The sequence below is a fragment of the Lynx canadensis genome, chromosome C1 (genome assembly GCF_007474595.2).
Source record: "Lynx canadensis isolate LIC74 chromosome C1, mLynCan4.pri.v2, whole genome shotgun sequence".
NCBI classification, from domain to species: Eukaryota; Metazoa; Chordata; class Mammalia; order Carnivora; family Felidae; genus Lynx; species Lynx canadensis.
The window spans coordinates 74,946,840-74,966,965 of NC_044310.1; positions in this window are offsets into that span (position 1 = coordinate 74,946,840).

The following is a 20,126-nucleotide window of genomic DNA, read 5'->3' on the forward strand; positions in this document are numbered from 1 at the left end:
GTCTTTACTGCAGTAGAGGTGGACAAAATGACAGTGAATGGGCCCCTCCAGAGAGGTTTTAGGGGTTGGACATTTCATTCCTTTATTTATATTGCATCTCCTGGTTTAAAGGGGTGAGTGTCTGTGGTCAGATTTACAGGTAATCACTCCCTGACCCAGGGATATAAGGTGGTTAGGGTAAAGCCAAGAGCCCGCATCTGTTGTCTTATTGTTTATCTCATTTAGATCCCCCCTCCCTGCTTATGCCCTTGATAATGGGGGAAGGGTGCCTATAAAGGACTTTATAAGGGAGAACCCCATTTGCTTCTTTAGCCTCCCACTGGCAGCTGCAGTTTTTCTCCGAAGACCCCTTATCTCTCCCTGCCTAATGTTACCCTTTTCCCTATCTATTTCTCCCTGGAATAGAGCCTGTAACTGCTGTTAGGGAACAGGGACAATGACCACTCTGGCTTCTTCAAGCTGATAAGGGACAGTGTAGGGGGACAGCAGTCAGAGTCTACCCGAGTTCGGTCAAGTGGCCCACAGTATGGTTTTACAGGAAGGCTGGCAGGCATGAGGTGGCATAAACATTAGCAGACACAAAGAGAAAAACACAAAGTAAAGATTATACTGACCAACAAGATGGCATCTTAAGATAATGTCTACAGTTTCCAAGCCTGTCAAATAATCTAGGAGACCCTGACTTTGTAAACAACATATGCCAGGGAATCTCTCATAACCCAGGTGATGGAGAAGCAGAAGCAGTAAATAATCAATGGTGGCTCTATTTCCAACAGTTTGGCCCTAACTTAATTAAAAAAAATTTTTTAAAGCATCTAATGCTTGTGCAGTGTTATGTAGAGTTTTGTTGAATATAAGCAGACATTCTGCTTTATTTTGATGTGTAAAACTTTTAGGTAAATTTTTAGGTAAGCTAAACCTGGGTATTATTTTATAAAGGAGAATTTTTATTACTTTTTGTGCCTTTTCTGTCTTGTAGGGGAAGGCCTTTACCCAATAAGTAAAAGCATTAACCCATATAAACAGATGTTGGAATTTTTTTTTTTAACCTTGGCATCTGAGTGAGACCTAATTGTTAGTCTTTCCTAGATAGTCTCCAGTTCCTTGATTGTCTGGGAGAGCAAGTTTGTGGTTGAAAGGATTGTTTTTAAGATACACTTCATAGCCTGATACTACTTACAGAACTGTCCTTGACAAATTTTTTTAGTAAACATCCTTTGGGCCCTTTGATAAGTTTTGTCCCCCCTAAAGGAGAAGCCTGATGCTGTGCTTTAATAATCTTTTAGCTTTGTGAGCTTGGTAATAGTAATTGCCCTGCTCTGTTTGTAACCATTCCAAGGGCTGGAGACAGTATCTAGAAGTGAGACCCCAGTTTATTTTGGGGGGGAGAGTAGGTGGTATTGAATCTCCTTTAATAATTGATATAGCAGCAAACTATTCTCCTGAACCCTGGTATCTATAGCCTACAACATCCAGTAATTTTCAGAAACTTACATAATTGTTTATCTGTCCTGGAGTTAGTGGCACCATAGTGTCTAATTTAGTTATAATCCTTTGTAGCAAAGGAGTAAGGCTCTCTGGCATTCTCTCTAATTTAGTTATAATCCTTTGTAGCAAAGGAGTAAGGCTCTCTGGCATTTAGGGGTGCCTGGGTTGCTCGGTCGGTTAAGCATCCGACTTCAGCTCAGGTCATGATCTCATGGTTTGTGGGTTCAAGCCCTGCGTCTGGCTCTGTGCTGACAGCTCAGAGCCTGGAGCCTACTTTGGATTCTGTGTCTCACTCTCTCTCTGCTCCTCCCCCCACTCACGCTCTGTCTCTCTCTCTCTCTCTCTCTCTCTCTCTCAAAAATAAATAAACATTAAAAAAAAATAGTGGCCAATTTAGCATAATTGAAGGGCTAAAACTTAGATTTCCTGAGTTTTTTTTTGTTTTTTTGTTTTTTTTTTTTTTAATATATAGTTGAGGACCTGAGGAGGAGGAGGTTGAGGTGGAAGACTTCCCTTCCTCATTCTCTAGGTCTGTTTTGGATACAGGTAAGGTGCCCTTAATTGTTTCCCCTCCTGATTGCTGGACTTTAGAAAGGGCTGCCATTAAATTACCATCCACCTTATATTGCTTACATATATCTCGATTTTTTTTTTAAGGCCCCAAAACAATGAGCATAGGGAAATTCTCCCCATTTCCCTTCACAATTGTAGGACAATATTTTCATTGATAATTTCCTCTGGCGCTCAGGTGCCCTCTTCCAATTTGTACTGGGGCCAAGGCTTTGGGCAAAAGCAAATGAATCATAATTAGAATTCCAAAGGAGTAATAAAAAAAAAATTTAAAAAAAAATTAAAAAAAAAATAAAATAAATTGGGGCGCCTGGGTGGCGCAGTCGGTTAAGCGTCCGACTTCAGCCAGGTCACGATCTCGCGGTCCGGGAGTTCGAGCCCCGCGTCGGGCTCTGGGCTGATGGCTCAGAGCCTGGAGCCTGTTTCCGATTCTGTGTCTCCCTCTCTCTCTGCCCCTCCCCCGTTCATGCTCTGTCTCTCTCTGTCCCAAAAATAAATAAACGTTGAAAAAAAAATTTAATAAAGAATTCCAAAGGAGTAATGGCCTTCGTTGGGGAATTACCCATCTATAGGAAAAAGGAAAAAAGTTGCCCCTTATCTCAATTTCCTATAGCTGACCAGGAGAAACCTCATTTCCTGGCCCTTTGTTTTGGCTGGCTATGCAACTGGCAGCCAAGAGCCCTGTCAGTCTCTCGAGGTGCTGGGAGTAGTCATTCTTACCCAGGCTTGACTCTCCCTCTGAGAGCTGACCTGGTCTTTCATTTTTTTTTTTTTTTTTTTTTTTTTTCCCTCCATTTCTGGCCAGTAGCATCTTGGAGGTATGGACTGTGACCTAGCAAGATTTTCCTGGTTGTCGTAGGATGTACTAATTTTATTTTGGTTCAATAGTAACTTACATATTGATCATTGGTCATTGAGGGAGAGGATTAAAGAGCCAAAGTCAAGGTCTTTTCCCCTGCCTTTTTCAACAATGCCCACATAAATATGTTTCAGTCATGTGGATATCCATTTTTGGCATACAATAGGCTAAGTTTAGTAAAATAGCTCCCATATATCTTAGTAAAAGCCCTTTATATATCATTCATCCCTCATATGGCAGAGGCATCCATTCCTCTGCTAAACAAGAACAATACAAATGTGGAGGGTTTGGAGGCTGGCACCAACAGTACTGCCATCATTTTCCCAGCCTTTGGATCAAAGGAGGAGGAATTTTAATCTTAACCCTGTGTACTTTTAAAATCCATTCATCTTTAACCTTAGTCCGTCCTGACCACACATAAAATTTCTTTTTAAAGATTTTCCTTCACGAACCTTCTACAACTTTTCTTTGCATTTAGATTTTGTCCCAAGCCATTTCTCTCCAAATAACTAGTCTCATTTAGGATAAAATTACTTTCTTTTACCATCAACAAGAATATATTTCCATTTCTTATATCTTTCCTGCATATCTTCTACTTTTTTACATAGAGTTGTTTTTCTTATTTTTATCAGTTTCATCTATATTTAGCAGAATTTTAACCCTTAGAAACCTTAGTCTCCTGTGAAAACTAAGTAGTAACCAATTGTGAACTCTGTTACATTAGAATTTTTTATTTTTTTATTTATTTTTTAAGAGGTTATTATTTATTTATTTATTATTTAAAAAAAATTTTTTTTTCAACGTTTATTTATTTTGGGGACAGAGAGAGACAGAGCATGAACGGGGGAGGGGCAGAGAGAGAGGGAGACACAGCATCGGAAACAGGCTCCAGGCTCTGAGCCATCAGCCCAGAGCCTGACTCGGGGCTTGAACTCCCGGACCGCGAGATCGTGACCTGGCTGAAGTCGGACGCTTAACCGACTGCGCCACCCAGGCGCCCCTATTATTTTTTTTAATTTAATTTTTTAAAATATACATCCAAATTACTTAGCATATAGTGAAACAATGATTTCAGGAGTAGATTCCTTAATGCCCCTTACCCATTTAGCCCATCCCCCCTCCCACACCTCCTCCAGTAACCCTCAGTTTGTTCTCCATATTTATGAGTCTCTTATGTTTTGTCCCCCTCCCTGTTTTTATATTATTTTTGTTTCCCTTCCCTTATGTTCATCTGTTTTGTCTCTTAAAGTCCTCATATGAGTGAAGTCATATGATGTTTGTCTTTCTTTGACTGACTAATTTCACTTAGCATAATACCCACCAGTTCCATCCACGTGGTAGCAAACGGCAAGATTTCATTCTTTTTGACTGCCGAGTAATACTCCATTGTATACATATATATTACATCTTCTTTATCCATTCATCCACTGATGGACATTCGGGCTCTTTCCATACTTTGGCTATTGTTGATAGTGCTGCTATAAACATGGGGGTGCATGTGTCCCTTCGAAAGAGTACACCTGTATCCCTTGGATAAATACCAATAGTGCAATTGCTGGGTCATAGGGTAGTTCTATTTTTGTTTTTTTGAGGAACCTCCATAATGTTTTCCAGAGTGGCTGCACCAGTTTGTATTCCCAACATCAGAATTTTTTAAATGGCAAACTTATGAATCCATTAAGCACAAAGCATATTTTTCAACAGTTCCAAATATCCTTAGTTTTTTGCAACAAGTCAAAAGCACAGACCCACATCTAGTAATTAGTGCTTTAAGCTCTTGTTAGGTATCCATTGAATTTAATCTCAACTTATCATGCAAGCAAAACTTTAATGTTTTAGGTTACCAAGGACTTTGAAAGCTATCTTAACAATTACCCATGAAAGCTTTGAGACAGACAAAATTAGCCATCACTTTAAGTCATCCTTTTGTTAACAAATTGGAACAGAGATAACATGAGCTTATTTGATCTTCAGCAAATGTGGGTAGAATAAAAGTTTTTGTTTTAATTTTTTTGATGTTGATAAACATTGTCTATCTCAAACCAACAAACTTAAATTAGCTTAAACACTGAATACGTTTTACTTGAGTCCGCATAAAGCAATTTGATGAGTCCAAGTAAGGCATGGTTAATTTTTACCTGGAATGTTGGTGGGGAAATCTGACATCGGTGATGGTCTTTGCTCCTTGACATCTAGGGTGGGAGGAGCTGATGGTGCCTGAGGCATTGAGGAGCCAGTTATGCCGGCTGCGCCCCAGGTGGTGTAGAAATAGGAGGAGGGGAAGGGAAGGCAGAAGAGACCAGGTGCCAGCAGAAGGCAGAGAAAGAGAATTCCCAGTTTTAAATCTTGTCAGCTCAGACAGAGGGGCAGACTCCAAGTTTCTTTTTTGTTTTCCACCTGTGAATTTAGTCCATGTCAGTCGGAGAAGACAGGGAATTTCCCTGAAAGAAAAGGAGTTTCAGCAGCCGCTTTGGACTATTCCTTAAAGTCCCCATTCTGAGGTAGAATAACCAAGACAGTTGGCTCTACTGATCATAGTCATTGACCCAGGAAATGAAGGACAGACAAGTCCCCATACACAGTCACACGGCGACTTCAACCTGCCACCCGGTGTCCAGCGCCCAACACCTTAGAGTTGCAGCTTCGTTCCTCGCCCCTTATGCAACTACTAGGGCAACTCTGGGAGGTGATCAGGCTCCCCTTCTGCCTCTTACGGACAGGACTGCCAAAACGAACCGGGTTCTTGCCAGTCTGACGGCGCTCCCCGAGCTGGTTCCTGGCCCTCAACGGGATTCCGTTAGCGCACAGGAGGTCCTCGGCCCAGCTCACGGGAAGGGCTAGTCCCCTGAGGATCCAGAGGTCTGCTGGCGCCAGGTGAGCCGCCTCTTACCCTGAGGTTCGCATCCCTGGTGGCAAACGCACTGTCTCCGAATCCCCCGGAGGAGAGCCCCCAAGTCATGTAGCAGGATTCTCGCAGAGTCATGACACTGAGACTTTTCTTTCCAGGAAGCAACTTTAGTCCTGCCGGCACCACGCAGGTGGGTTCGTACCCAAAGAACTCAACCCCGAATGCCACGTGGCAAGGGTTTTTTAAAATATATTTTTCACTTCTTTGTCTCCCATATATGGTAACACACAAACATGTAGTCTGATTGAGTGTCTCATGTTACAAGATCGTGAGGGATGTTGTCACGTATAGGTATAGCCAGGTTGCCTTGAGTTTTGTTTTGTTTTGTTTTTTTCTTCTTTCCTTAGGGAGGGGACCCTACCACACTCTAGTAATAGAACTGAACTGAACTAATGCGAGTTTGTTCTCGGTGACTCACAGATAGAAACTACACCAGGTGAATTGTCACACAAAGGAAACTTTATTTGCAGCAAATAAGCAAGTAAGATCACAGGGAATAACTTCCAAAGTTCTGACTCCCTGAGTAGGGGTGAATGGGTTCCTTTTATCTAGGGTTAGGATGAACATTTAGAAAGGGAAGCCTTGGCACTGTTCGTAGAGGCGGGCATTAGGTCACACCTGTGCCTTGAGGAAACATGCCTGTACATGCCCTGTATGTTATATAAAGGAGGCTTGTGCCCTCCTTGGGCAGAGGTTTTAGTATTATAATGAGGTAAAGGTATATCTCCGTCATTCCAGAGGTCATTCCATTGTTCACCTGCGGAGGTGTGAGTAGGGGGTTTATAACTCAAACTGGGTCTGGGTGGTCTGGGCCCCAGGAGCTCTTCCTCTGGGCAGTCATTATTGCTTGAGGGGCAGTTTCAGTTTCCATAATGGGGTGCTACGCCTGTAGGATCATTGGCCTGAGTTAAGAGATAAGCTGGAAAAAAAGTTTAAGGAAAAATGTGGGACAAATGTCTCAGTGGGTACAAGCAGGTGAGCAGTAAAGGTCAGCTCTTGGAGTCTAGCTGGTGACAGAAATTTCAAATTTCAGCAGAGTTTGTGGATATTGGGATAGAGATTATACTTCCAGCCTCTGTCATAGCTAGGTTGGCCATAAGACTAAATTCTGGCCACTGGGATATAAGGGAAACTATGTGTGCTTCATTCAGGAAAAGTCTTAAAGGGCTAGCATGCCCTTATTGCTCCCTTGTTTTGCAGTTTCCCTGACAGTTTGAGTGCAGACACGATTGCTTGGACCAGCACGTGGAATCTGCAAGTTGAAGATGGCAGAGCAATAGAATGGGAGAGAAGGAGCCTGGGCCCTGACATGATGGAGCCACTACTCCAGCCCCAGACCTACTATATTTAAATAAGAGATAAGTCAACTTCAATTTTAACTCTTTAAAAAAAATTTTTTTAATGTTTATTCATTTTTGAAAGACAGAGAGAGACAGAGTACAAGCAGGCATGGGGTGGAGAGAGAAGGGGACACAGAATCTGAAGCAGGCTCCAGGCTCTTAGCTGTCAGCACAGAGCCTGACACGGGGCTTGAACTCAGAAACCGCGAGATCATGACCTGAGCCGAAGTCGGACGCTCAACTGACTGAGCCACCCAGGTGCCCCTTAACTTTTTTATACGGATTTTCTGACATGTTGTACTATGGCTGTAATGGTTTACTGACTCTTCTAATTTACTTACCAAAAGCATGTCACTTTACTTTCCAGGTGACAATAGAGGAGTGACAGGGAGGAGAACAAGGTGGAAGCCAAGCCTCATTATCCGGCAATGCTTCTCAAAAGGTGTCTGTCACCTGTAGGTGCTAAGAGGCAGGCAAACAGAGCATTCTTCTTTTACCTCATGACCCTAGGGAGATACTAAAAAGGACCTGCTCTAGGAGAGAAAGTGAAATCTGGGTTTGTAAATTTCTAAAGCTTTTTTTGCTACCTGACATTCCTGCTACTAAGATTAATTATGTTTTTAAAAGTTACATTCTTTTTTAAGTTTTTTAAAATTAATTTTCAGACAACGTGAGCAGGGGAGGGGTAGAGAGGGAGGGGGACAGAGGATCTGAAGCAGACTCCTCGCTGACAGCACCAAGTGCCCCAAGAGTTATGTTCTTGAGGGGCACCAAGATGTCTCAGTCAGCAAAGCATGAGACTCTTGATCTCAGGGTTGTAAATTCAAACCCCATGTTGGGTGTAGGGATTACTTAAAAAGAAAATCTTTAAGTGGCACCTAGGTGGCTCAGTCGCTTAAGCATCCAACTCTTAATTTTGGCTTGGGTCATGACCTCACGGTCATGAGATTGAGCCCTGTATTGGGCTCTGCACTGGGCTAAGATTCTCTCTCTACCTCTCTCTGCCCGTCCTCTGCTCCTCTCTCTCTTTCTCAAAAAAAGAAAAAATCTTAAAAAAAAAGAGTTATGTTCTTGAAAGCTGATGAGAGTAGATCTTCAACATTCTCAACACACACACACACACACAGACACACAGTTAACTATACAAACTATGTGAGATGATGAACATGGTAATTAAATTGATCTTAATAATCATTCTATAAGGTATGTGTGTATATATAATATACATACATATGTCAAAAAAAGTTATGTTCAGTGTTCAGCCTCATGGAGCTATTTTAAATCCAATGTTCTCTGTGTGTGTGTGTGTGTGTGTGCGCGCGCGTGTGCATGTGTGTAGGTATTATTATAGTAAATTAATGCTTTCCAGCCAGATAAATAATAGCTGTACAAACAGTTTAAGTATTTCAAAAACCATAATGGAAATTGAACATTTACCCATAGAAAGCCTGCCTATGTATCTATTTATCTGTCTGTCCAGCTGTCTTTCCGCATATACATTTGGCTGGATTTATAGCAATTTAGCCTTTAGCATTGGTTACTTCTATAATCTTCATAATCTTTGAACAGTTTTTAAAAAGAATAAATGTTGACTTTAAAAGTCAGTTTGGTAGGGAAAAAATCGTTCAAAACATGGGGTCCAAATGTAAAATATAATAATAAAAATTATCCTTGTGAAGCTTTTGCAAGTACTGTGCCCATTATGACAGGCTAGGTGTGTGGCTTCCAGCTAAATAGCGTTAGAAAATGTCCCCACACAAGTATCATTACATTAGAAACTGGTAGAAATTGCTCTGCTTAGGGAGGTATTATGCGTTCTTTCTCAGTCTGACTTTGCCTCTGGAATTCTTGACTCACATTCAGAATGGAGCTCTTAATCTTTCAGAGGCTATAATCTTTAAGGCTATATGCAGATTCTCAGCTGCTGAAGGGTTTCTATGGTGATGGGCTTTTCTTTTAATTAAAAAAAAATTTTAATGCTTATTTATTTTTGAGAGACAGAGACAGAGACAGAGACAGAGACAGAGTGTGAGCAGGGGAGGAGCAAAGAGAGATGGAGACACAGATTCTGAATCAGGCTCCCGGCTTCGAGCTCTCAGCTCAGAGCCTGATGCAGGGCTCAAACCCACAAATCACAAGATCATTATCTGAGCCGAAGTTGGACGCTGAGCTGATTGAGCCACACAGGCACCCCTATTCTTGTACTGTTTAAAGGAGAATCTTCTCCCTCTCCCTTCCCACATAGGATTTCATTATTATTTCTTACTTACAGACCTAGAGAATCTGGTGTTACTTTCCTGCCATTGCTCTGGAAATCCACCCAGCATAAGGCATGTGGTACTGACTGGACAGGCAGCAGTGCCAAAAAGACATTGACACTATGACAAAGTGAGGGATCAAAAGTCCATCACCATAGGGGGGCCTAGATGCCTGGTTGTGAGCATCCTACTTTGGCTCAGGTCATGATCTTGTAGTTCATGGGTTTGAGTCCCTCATTGGGCTCTATGCTAACAGCTAGGAGCCTGGAGCCTGCTTCAGATTCTGTGTCGCCCTCTCTCTCTGCTCCTCCCTTGCTCACACTCTGTCTCTCTCTCTCTCAAAAATACATAAAAATAAAAATAATTAAAAATAAATACTATAAGAATATAAACAGCTATCAAATTCCTGCAATATTCAATATGATGTTAAATAACCAAAAGGTAAACTTTCAGGGAGAAGCATTGAGAATGGAGTTGCGCTGATACTCACATGTTTAAAAATAATCATGGTATGAGCTACTTACTATGCCAGGCACCCTTATGGACAAAACAGTTCTGCCCACATGGAGCTTCTATTCTAATGGGGGAGACAGGCAATATGTCAGTGATAAAATACTGTGAAGGAAAATTAAACTGTTGGCCACTAGATAGAGCTCATTACTTTTTTTTATGTCTCACCAATCCCCTCAAAAAGAATGATGCTGAGTGCATGATATGCTATTAAAGTTGCGTTTGGGGGCCAGGTGATAGGCTATCTCTCTTTTCTTATCTCTCCCTCCTTATTCAGATTTTCTTTTTCTACCAGCTTATGGAAAGGGGGAAATATAGTTAAGATGTACTACAGAGCCAACAAGAGGTATTTTGGGGTAGGTGAATTAGATTAGCTCCTTCCTAAATCATAGAAATCCTCTCCCCTCAATTTCCTGGGTATTTACTCTTTTTTTTTTTTTTTTCAACGTTTATTTATTTTTGGGACAGAGAGAGACAGAGCATGAACGGGGGAGGGGCAGAGAGAGAGGGAGACACAGAATCGGAAACAGGCTCCAGGCTCTGAGCCATCAGCCCAGAGCCCGACGCGGGGCTCGAACTCACGGACCGCGAGATCGTGACCTGGCTGAAGTCGGACGCTTAACCGACTGCGCCACCCAGGCGCCCCTCCTGGGTATTTACTCTTATGTATGTATGTATGTATGTATGTATGTATTTATTTAATATCTGAATGTATCTTCTAAAAAATGTTTACTTATTTATTTTAAGGGAGAGAGCACGAGCAGGGGATGGGCAGAGAGAGAAAGAGAGAGAGAGAGAGAGAGAGAAAGAATCCCAAGCAGGCTCTGTGCTGTCAGCACAGAGCCCTACTCAGAGCTCGATCTCATGAACCTGAGCTGAAATCAAGAATCAGACGCTTAACTGAACTGAGCTACTCAGGCCCCCCCAATTTGTTTAATATCTGTATTCACCACTAGACTATTAGTTTCTTGAATAAGAACTACAACAATGCTTCCCAGTCCTTGACAGAGTACCTGATAGGTACTCAACAAGTACCTTTTGAATGAAAGGATCCCTTTAGCCCAAGCAATTGCTGTTTTCCAGGTGGTCTCATCTAACTCCCTAGGGACTCTGTTTTGATGTTTGGCTGGTGAAAAAAATCTCCATAATAAAAACTCGGGTGAGTTTTCCTTTTCTTGTGTTCTATGAATTCCTTTTTGTCAAAGAACTCCCAGTGGATGGGAAGGTTGTGTGTGTGTGTGTGTGTGTGTGTGTGTGTGTGTGTGTGTATGCGCAAATCGAGTAGAAATATTTTTTGTCATTCTGAGTTCAGGGTCATATTTTTTCCTCTTTCTACTTGGAGAAAGCCTAGCACACACAATGGACATATTTTTAGTGCTCAATGGAACTTAACCAATATTAGGCATATACTTTTGTCAGGGCTGATACTACATAAAAAAGGGTCTTGAACCTTCTCTACAGCCAGTAGAAGGAACATTGTAAAAACTGCTAGGGGAGAGAACCTAAGGAGATTCATGGGTTATGGTCTATCCTAAAATCTCTTGGTCTTAGAATAATTTTCAGCATAGAGATTCTGTTGAATGTTTTGTTAGATTTATACCTAAGTATTTCTTTTGTTGTTGTAAATGGCATTGTTTTTTAAATTCTGGCTTCCAATTGTTCATTACTTGTATATAAAAATGCAGTTGAAGATACATTTTTTATTATTATTGAAGTAAAATTGACATTCAATGTTATGTTAATTTCAGGTGTACAATGATGTGGGAAACAAAGGCAATAAGAACAAGTTAAATTTCCCTACTATCTACAACTCACTGACAAATCTTTGAAACAGGCAGAGTGACCTTCCTTTGGGAGCTCAGCTCCCTCGATGCTAACACTTTGCTAAAGGCAAAAGGCAATCTTAGCTTAACATCATCCTGACCCCCCAGGATCCTGTAAGTCTACTTTAACATATAAAAATTCCTTTGGAAACATCCTTTATCTCTGTCCCCTCCCCTCAAGATAGATGTTAGCAATCATCCTCCAAGGATATGGCCCACTGATATACATCTGGAGGGTCTCATGACTGAGGTTTCCCTAGACAGTATTAAATGACATTTTCCTAACAACAGCTAGCCCCCTTCAAGTCCTGGAAACCTTGCTTCCAAAATTCCTTATAGACTTACGCTATCCCTAACCCCCTCCCAATCTGAAAATATATAATCAGCCACTGCTCACAACCCTAGTGTGGCTCTTTCTGCCCATGGGTCCTGTCTCTGTGCTTTAATAAAACCACCTTTTTTTTTTATGGGGCGCCTGGGTGGCGCAGTCGGTTAAGCGTCCGACTTCAGCCAGGTCACGATCTCGCGGTCCGTGAGTTCGAGCCCCGCGTCGGGCTCTGGGCTGATGGCTCAGAGCCTGGACCCTGTTTCCGATTCTGTGTCTCCCTCTCTCTCTGCCCCTCCCCCGTTCATGCTCTGTCTCTCTCTGTCCCAAAAATAAATAAACGTTGAAAAAAAAATTAAAAAAAAAAAAACACCTTTTTGCACTGAAGATGTCTCAAGAATTCTTTCTTGGCCATGGGCTCTGAACCCCATTATTCCCACATCATATAACATTGTTAGAAGGTAGAGAAGAGACAGGAAAGTGTCCCCCAAACTGAGAAGCCACTTTGAGACTGGAAAATAAAGCAGGCCACTCCATACAGTTTACACAGTTTTACTCAGGGAAACTTACTGACAGGAAGGATCCGGTGGAGGATGATCCATGTCACCTGCATAGTTACGCTCCACAAAATTCAGACCTTAGTCCACAGATTTTATAGAGCGAGGGGCCGCACAAAAGGGGCACTGTAGTGAGATCAAAGGGTCTGCGTGTTCCTCAAAGGGCTTGCAAGCACCTAACTGACGGCTACTTCAGTTAGTGCTTGTGGTACTACCTATGGATCAGGAAGAGGAAAGAAATATGTTATCTCTAACAGATTCCTGGGAGGCCAAAGCAAGCCCCCCTCCCCCCAAATCCCTACCTTGATGGGCATTTCCAAGGTATGTAAGCTAATCACCAAGGGGCCTGGAACACACAGTCAATGATGGGGTCAGTATTGTCAGCACTCTTTCAAAAATATTGATTCGACAATTCTCCACATTACCCAATGTTTACCATAACTGCGGTCACCACCATCTGGCACTATACAACATATTACAATATTATACAACAAACCTGGAAGTATCACAATTCCAGATTTTAAGGTATATTACAAACTGTAATTAATCAAAACAGTATAGTATTGGCACAAAAATGAACACATAGATCAATAGAACAGGAGATGGAGTCCAGAAGATTGATTTGTGTGTTGATCTTATATCTTATGACCTATTAGTTCAAAGAGGTTGTTTTGGTAGATTCCCTGGGATTTTCTGGATGGGCAGTGTTGAACAGGAGTGGTGAGACTAGACTTCCTTGCTTTGTTCTGAGTTAGTGGCAAAGCAGTTTTTCATCATTAAATATGATGTTATCTGTAGGGCTTTTGTAGATGCCTTTATTAGCTCAAAGAAGTTATTTTTTACTCCGAATTTGCTTAGAGTTTTACCATGAATGGCTATATTATTTTGTTGAGGTTTATCTGCATTTATTTATATAATTAAGTGGTCTTTATTCCTCAGACTTTTAGTATGGTGAACTACATTAATTAATAAACCTCAGTTGATCAAGGGCATATAGCCCAAATCAGATATATGATTTGCAAATATTTTCTTTCATTTCATAGGTTGCCTTTTCATTCTCTTGTTTCCTTTGCTTTTCAGAAGTTTGGTGTAGTCTTATCTGTCTATTTTTGATTTTGTGGCCTGTATTTTTGGTGTCCTATCTAAGAAAACATCATCAAGACCAATGTCAAAAAGATCTGCTCTGTTTTTCTCTAAGAATTTTACCATTTCAGGTCTTGTGTTGAAGTCTTTAATTCATTTTGAGTTGATTTTTGTGGATGGTGTAAAGGAAGGGTCCAATTTAATTTTTTTGCATATGATATCTATTTTTTCCCAACAGCATTTGTGGAAGAGACTATAATTTCCCCCATTGTGTATTCTTGGCATCCTTGTCAAATATTAGTTGATTTTTCTTTGAGATGCAAGGATGGCTCAGCATAAGGAAATCCATAAACATGATGCACCACGTTAATATAATTAAGGGTAAAAATCATATGATCATCTTGATATATGCATATAAAACATTTGACAAAATTGAACATCTTTTTATGATAAAATAATACTCATAAAGTAGGTATACAAGAATGTACCTCAACAGAATACAGACCATATATAACAGCCCACAGTTAACATTATACTCAGTGATGATCAGGAACAAGACAAGGATACCCATTCTCACCACTTCTATTCAACATAGTACTGGAGCCCTAGCCAAAACAATTAGGCAATAGAAATAAATAAAAGTAATCCAAATCAGGGGCGCCTGGGTGGCTCAGTCAGTTAAGTGCCCAATTCTTGAGTTTGGCTCATGTCATGATCTCTTGAGTTTGGCTCATGTTGTGAGATCGAGCCCTGCATTGGGCTCTGTGCTGAGTGTGGAGTCTGCTTAAGATTCTCTCCCTCTGTCTCCCTGTATCCTTCCCTGACTTGCACTCTCTCTCTTTCAAAAAAGTAAAATAAAATAAAAAACACTTTCCAAACGCATTTAAATCATGTTTTCCTTTAAAAAAAAAGAAAGAAATCCAAATCAGAAAGCAAGAAGAAAATTATCTGTGTTTGCAGATAACAAGATCTTGTATGTAGAAACTTCATAAAACTTCATATGAAGCGTACATAAAACACATTTATTACAGCCTATTTTAAGCTGGTAACAACTTAACTTCAATCATGTACCAAAGCTTCATAAAAATTCTTAGAACTCATAAACAAAGTTTAGTCTGTGTGTGTCCTTAATGCTAAATGGAATCTATAGTAGGCAGCATACTGTTGGATTCTGTTCTTTTTAATTTTAAAGGATTTTAATTCCTGTTTTTTAAAATCCATTCAGCTACTCTGTCTTAATTAGAGAATTTAATTAGTTTACTTTGAAAATAATTAAGATAGGTAAGGACTTATACCTGCCATTTTGTTGTTTTCTGACTGTTTTGTAGTTTCTTTGTTCCTTTTTTCCTCTCATGCTGTCTTCCTTTGTGATTTGTTGATTTTTTACAAAAAATGTATGTTTTGATTCTTTTCTTTCTATGTATTATATATCTACTAGAGAATTGTTCTTTGTGATTACCATAAAGCATACATAAAATTATATTTATTATAGTCTATTTTAAGCTGGTAATAACTTAACTTCAATCACATACCAATACTACACTCTTACATCTCATCTCCCACATTTTATACTACTTATGCCATACTTTACATCTTTTAATATTGTGTATCCATCAACAAATTATTGTTTTAGTTATTTTAATAATTTTGTAATTTAACTTTTATACTAGAGTTAAATGTGATTTATGCACCATCATTACCATATTACCGTATTCTAAATTTGATTATATATTTACCTTTATCAGTGAGCTTAACACTTTCATACGTTTTCTCTTTGTTACTTAATACTCTTTTTGTTTTGACTTGTAGAAGTCCCTTTAACATTTCTTGTAAGGCAGGATTTGTGAAGTCCCTCAGCTTTTGTTTGAGAATGTCTTTATCTCTTCTTCATTTCTGAAGGACAACCTTGCCGGGTATAGTGTTCTTGGTTGGCTTTTTTTTTTTTTTTTTTTTTTTTTTTTTTTGCACTTTGAATATATCATCTCCCTGCAAAGGTTCTGTTAAGAAATTCACTGAAGGGCACTTGAGTGGCTTAGTCGGTTAAGCGTCCAACTTCAGTCAGGTCATGATCTCATGGTTCATGATTTTAAGCCTCATGTCGAGTTCTCTGCTGGCACCTTGTAAGCCTGGAGCCTGCAGCCTGCTTCGGATTCTGTGTGTGTCTCTCTCTCTGCCCCTCCCCTGCTTGCATTCTCTCTTTCTCTCTCAAAAATAAACATAAAAATGTTTTAAAATATGAATTTTAATATATGTATCACTTACATCAATTGGTTTTACTGAAAGATTTTTATTTCATCAGGTAATGATAAAATTGCTAGTGAAAGAACGCCAAAGAAATTTTTATTGTAAGCTGTTTTACTTGCAATTTTACCTAATAGAAATGCTTGGGCATTTTGTGCAGTAATAATAAACATCCTCTGAAGACCTTACTGGTAGAGTATGAAATTCATTATAAAGTATATAAAAAGTATATGTGGATTTAACATATACATACTAGGAGCCAAAAACTATCATAGTTCTTATAAGCACTTTCTATTTTCTTTTGGGCTTATGCTCTTTTCAGCAAAGACCACCTGTAACCAGGATTAAACACTGTTTCACCAAACATTGTTATACTTACTACAAGTTGTTTTAAGATAAAAAAACTCATTTTCAAGTACAGGCCTGCATAGTATCCCTCCAAACAAAGGAGAAGTTTAAAAACAATTATAAAATGTTTTCCCCAAAGAGAGGAGAAAATGGACCTCTCTTGCTTCTTGATGTTTGCTTTTTCCTATGTGTCTATTATTAGTGGAGAAAAATATTGGTATTTTATTTTATATCTAAGCTATTATGGTAATAAGATTTAGACAAGTAATTCAGACATTTAATAAAGATATTAAAACTCAGGTTTTATTTGTTCAGTTATAATAAAGTTTAAATGTCTTACTTCTTCTCAGGACAAAGACATACCTGTATGTCACTGTCCTGTTATAATACTGTTACCCAGGGTAGCTGTTGGTATGAAAGGAGAGGGCAGAAGAAATGATTGCTATGGAACCTATCAGTCCAGACCCCCCTGTGAGAGAGGAGGGGTGGGGGTGCAGCAGTCCTAAAAAGGCCCTGGAGGTAAATTATAGCTGTGTCCTCTCTGCAGTCAGGCTGTACATGGACCTCCCAGCCCTCTAAGAGGCATCACTCGGGTCACCTCGCTCAGCCTACACCTTCATCCTGTTCCCACTCCCTCTCCTTATGGTCTCCTCCCAACGACGGACTTGGACTAGGCCCCTTGTTTCTACACCGGTCTGCAATCATTAAGACAAAGACTTACTTGTTATCATCAAACCAGTGCTAGCAGGTAAATCAAGCAAAACAAAAAAACCACTGGGGAGTCTTAATGTATTACCTCATAAATATTCTTATGTTTATTTTTTTTTAGTGTTTATTAAAACATTTGAGAGAGAGAGAAAAACAGCATGAATTGAGAAGGAGCAGAGACAGAGGGAGACACAGAATCCTGGAACAGGCTCCAGGCTCTGAGCTGTCAGCACAGAGCCTGATGTGGGGTTTAAACCCATGAACGGTGAGATCATGACCTGAGCCAAAGTTGGATGCTTAACCAACTGAGCCACCCAGGCACCCCTAAAATTTTTTTTAAATAAAAAGAAAAAAAATTCACTGATAGCCTTCTGGGGATTCCCTTGTATGTGACAAATCACTTTTCCCTTTCTGCATTCAAAGCTCTTTTGTCTTTGAATTTTGAGAATTTGACTATAATGTTTCTTGAGATAATCTTCTTTGGTTGATTTTGCTTAGGGTCCTTTAGTTTCATGAATGTGGATGTCCACATCCCTCTCAAGATTTGGGGAATTTTCAGCCATTATTTCTGTAAATAAAGTTTCTGTCCTTATCTGTTTTCTCCTCTTTTACTCCCATAATGCATATATTTCTTTGCTTGATGATATCCGATAGGTCCCATATGCTTTCCTTACTCTTTTTCTTTTTATTCCTCTAACTGGCTAATTTCAAATGACCTGTTTTCAAGGCCATTGATTTTTTTTTTCTAATTCAATTTACACTTATTATAAGAACTGCCAGATATTTCATGTTAATATTTACATTTTCATAAGTACTTGCAGTTAGAATTCAAGCTGAGATTCCAATAAATCTCTTACATGTTTAACGCTTTTCCTATCCTCAGACTTTGCAAATAATTTAACGAACATTTTTTGGATTTTATTCTGCCTTTGGGGAATTTATACTATACATATAACACAGAGGAAAAAAAGATTACAATTTGGCAAAGCAAATTGAGGACAACTATATATAGAGTTGCAAATTGAAAAATAAGTGTAGAGTATGAAATTCAAAATTTTAACACAGATAAATTCAGCCATTAGTTTTTCACTTTATATAAAACTTCACTCATAACTTCTTATTTATTTATTTTAACTTTTTAAAATGTTTATTTCTTTTTGAGAAAGAGAGAGACAGAGGGTGAGTGGGGGAGGGGCAGAGAGGAAGACACAGAATCCGAAGCAGTCTCCAGGTCTACACAGGGCTCAAACTCACGAACCACAAGATCATGACCTGAGCTGAGGTTGGACGCTTCACCGACTGAGCCATCCACCCAGGCACCCCACTCATAACTTCTTCGAATAGCAACCTCCTGAGGGTATTTATTTTTGTATTTGTGTATAGTTGGCATACAATGTCACGTCAGTTTCAGGTGTACAACATAGTGATTCCACAACTGTGTATATATTATGCTGTGCTCGCTGAAAGTGTAGCTACCATCTGTCCTCATAGAATGCTGTTAAAAGGCCATTGACTATATTTCCTATGCTTTACCTTTCATTTCCACGAAAAGGTCATTGATTATTTCTGAATAATTAAGTCTGCTGTTGAAGCTTTTGATTTTTTTTGGGGGGGGGCGGTCAGTTGTATCCTTCAACTCCAGATTTTCTGCTTGATTATTTTTTATGGTTTCTATTCCTTTCTTCACATTCTCATTTTGTTCATGTATTTTCTTGATTTTTTTTTAGTTGTCTGTGTTCTCTTGTAGTTCATTGAGCTTTAAGAGTATTATTTTGAATTCTTTGTCAGGCAATTTACAGTTCTCCATTTCTTTAGGATTGGTTATTGAAGATTTATTTTGTTTATTTGGTTGCATCATATTTCCCTGACTCTTCATGTTCCTTATAACTTTGCACTGGTTTCTGTGCACAGGATGAAGCATTCACCTCTTCCAGTCTTTACAGACTGGTTTGGGCAGGAAAAGACATTTACCGGTCAGCCCAGCTGGAGATCCTGGGGCCTGTCAAATGTTTTCTGTGGATGTGCACCTCCCAATCTCCCTTCCTTCTAGGGAAGAGATTTCAGGGTGGTATACCTTCTTTCAATTTCACAGAGTCATGTTGGCTGCTGTAAGCCTACTTACCTTTTCCTTAGAGCAGCGCATTGATAGGGCGGTGTATTAGAGACATACTTCAGTCCTCTCCCTCTCTTCCAGGGGAGAAATCTCAGGGTTATGGGCCGTCTTCCAATTTCACAGAGCTATGCTGGCCACCACAAACCTCCTGCCACATTTTTTCTAGGTCACAGTATTGAAATGAGAAGTTCTTGAGTTCCATTTTTCTCCCTCCCTTCTGGAGAAGATTCTGGATTGTGTGTCTCTCCCTATCCCATAGAGCCATGCCAGCTGTTGAGAGCTGCCTGCTCCTTTTCCCTAGGACAATATACTAAAATGCCAGGATGTACTGGAATGGCACTGGGTGCAAGCTCTACTTGTCTCCCTTCCTCTAACTCTCACAATCGTGTGACTTCTCTTAATCCCATAGAGCTATGCAGGCAGCTGAGAGGTCCTGCCCTTTTCTTTGTTCAAAGTCGCCCCCAGGCATTCTAACTTTGCTGCTTGCCTCATCACTCTCCAGTAGGTCTTTTGGGCAGCATCCGGAAAAGTGAGGATAGTATCAGATGGTTGCTTCCCTTATATTTTGCCCCTGAGGGAAAAGTCGTGGGCTGAGCAAAATTTTTCTCTAGATGCTAAGCTGTTTCAACTTGTGGCAGGGACTGATACCAGCAAAGTGAAATAGCATTCTTTTATTGGTGTAGATGAGGGCCAGGATTTCCTATTCCATTATCTTATGGATTTCAGTTCAGATTCTTTTTAAACTACAAATTCAATTAGAATTCAATTTAGAAGTTACAGTACAATTCAGATCATCTATTTCACCTAAGGTGGGTTTTAGTAGTTTGTGGGGTTTTTTTTAGAAATTAGTCCATTTCATCTAATTTGTTGAAATTATGCATGCAGAGTGGTAACAGTATTGAGTTTTAGTTTATCTATCAAATATTTAAAAGGTTTCTTAAATTTTTATCTTTGTGTTTATTTTTCAGTCAATACCTTAATTGGCCTAATTGATT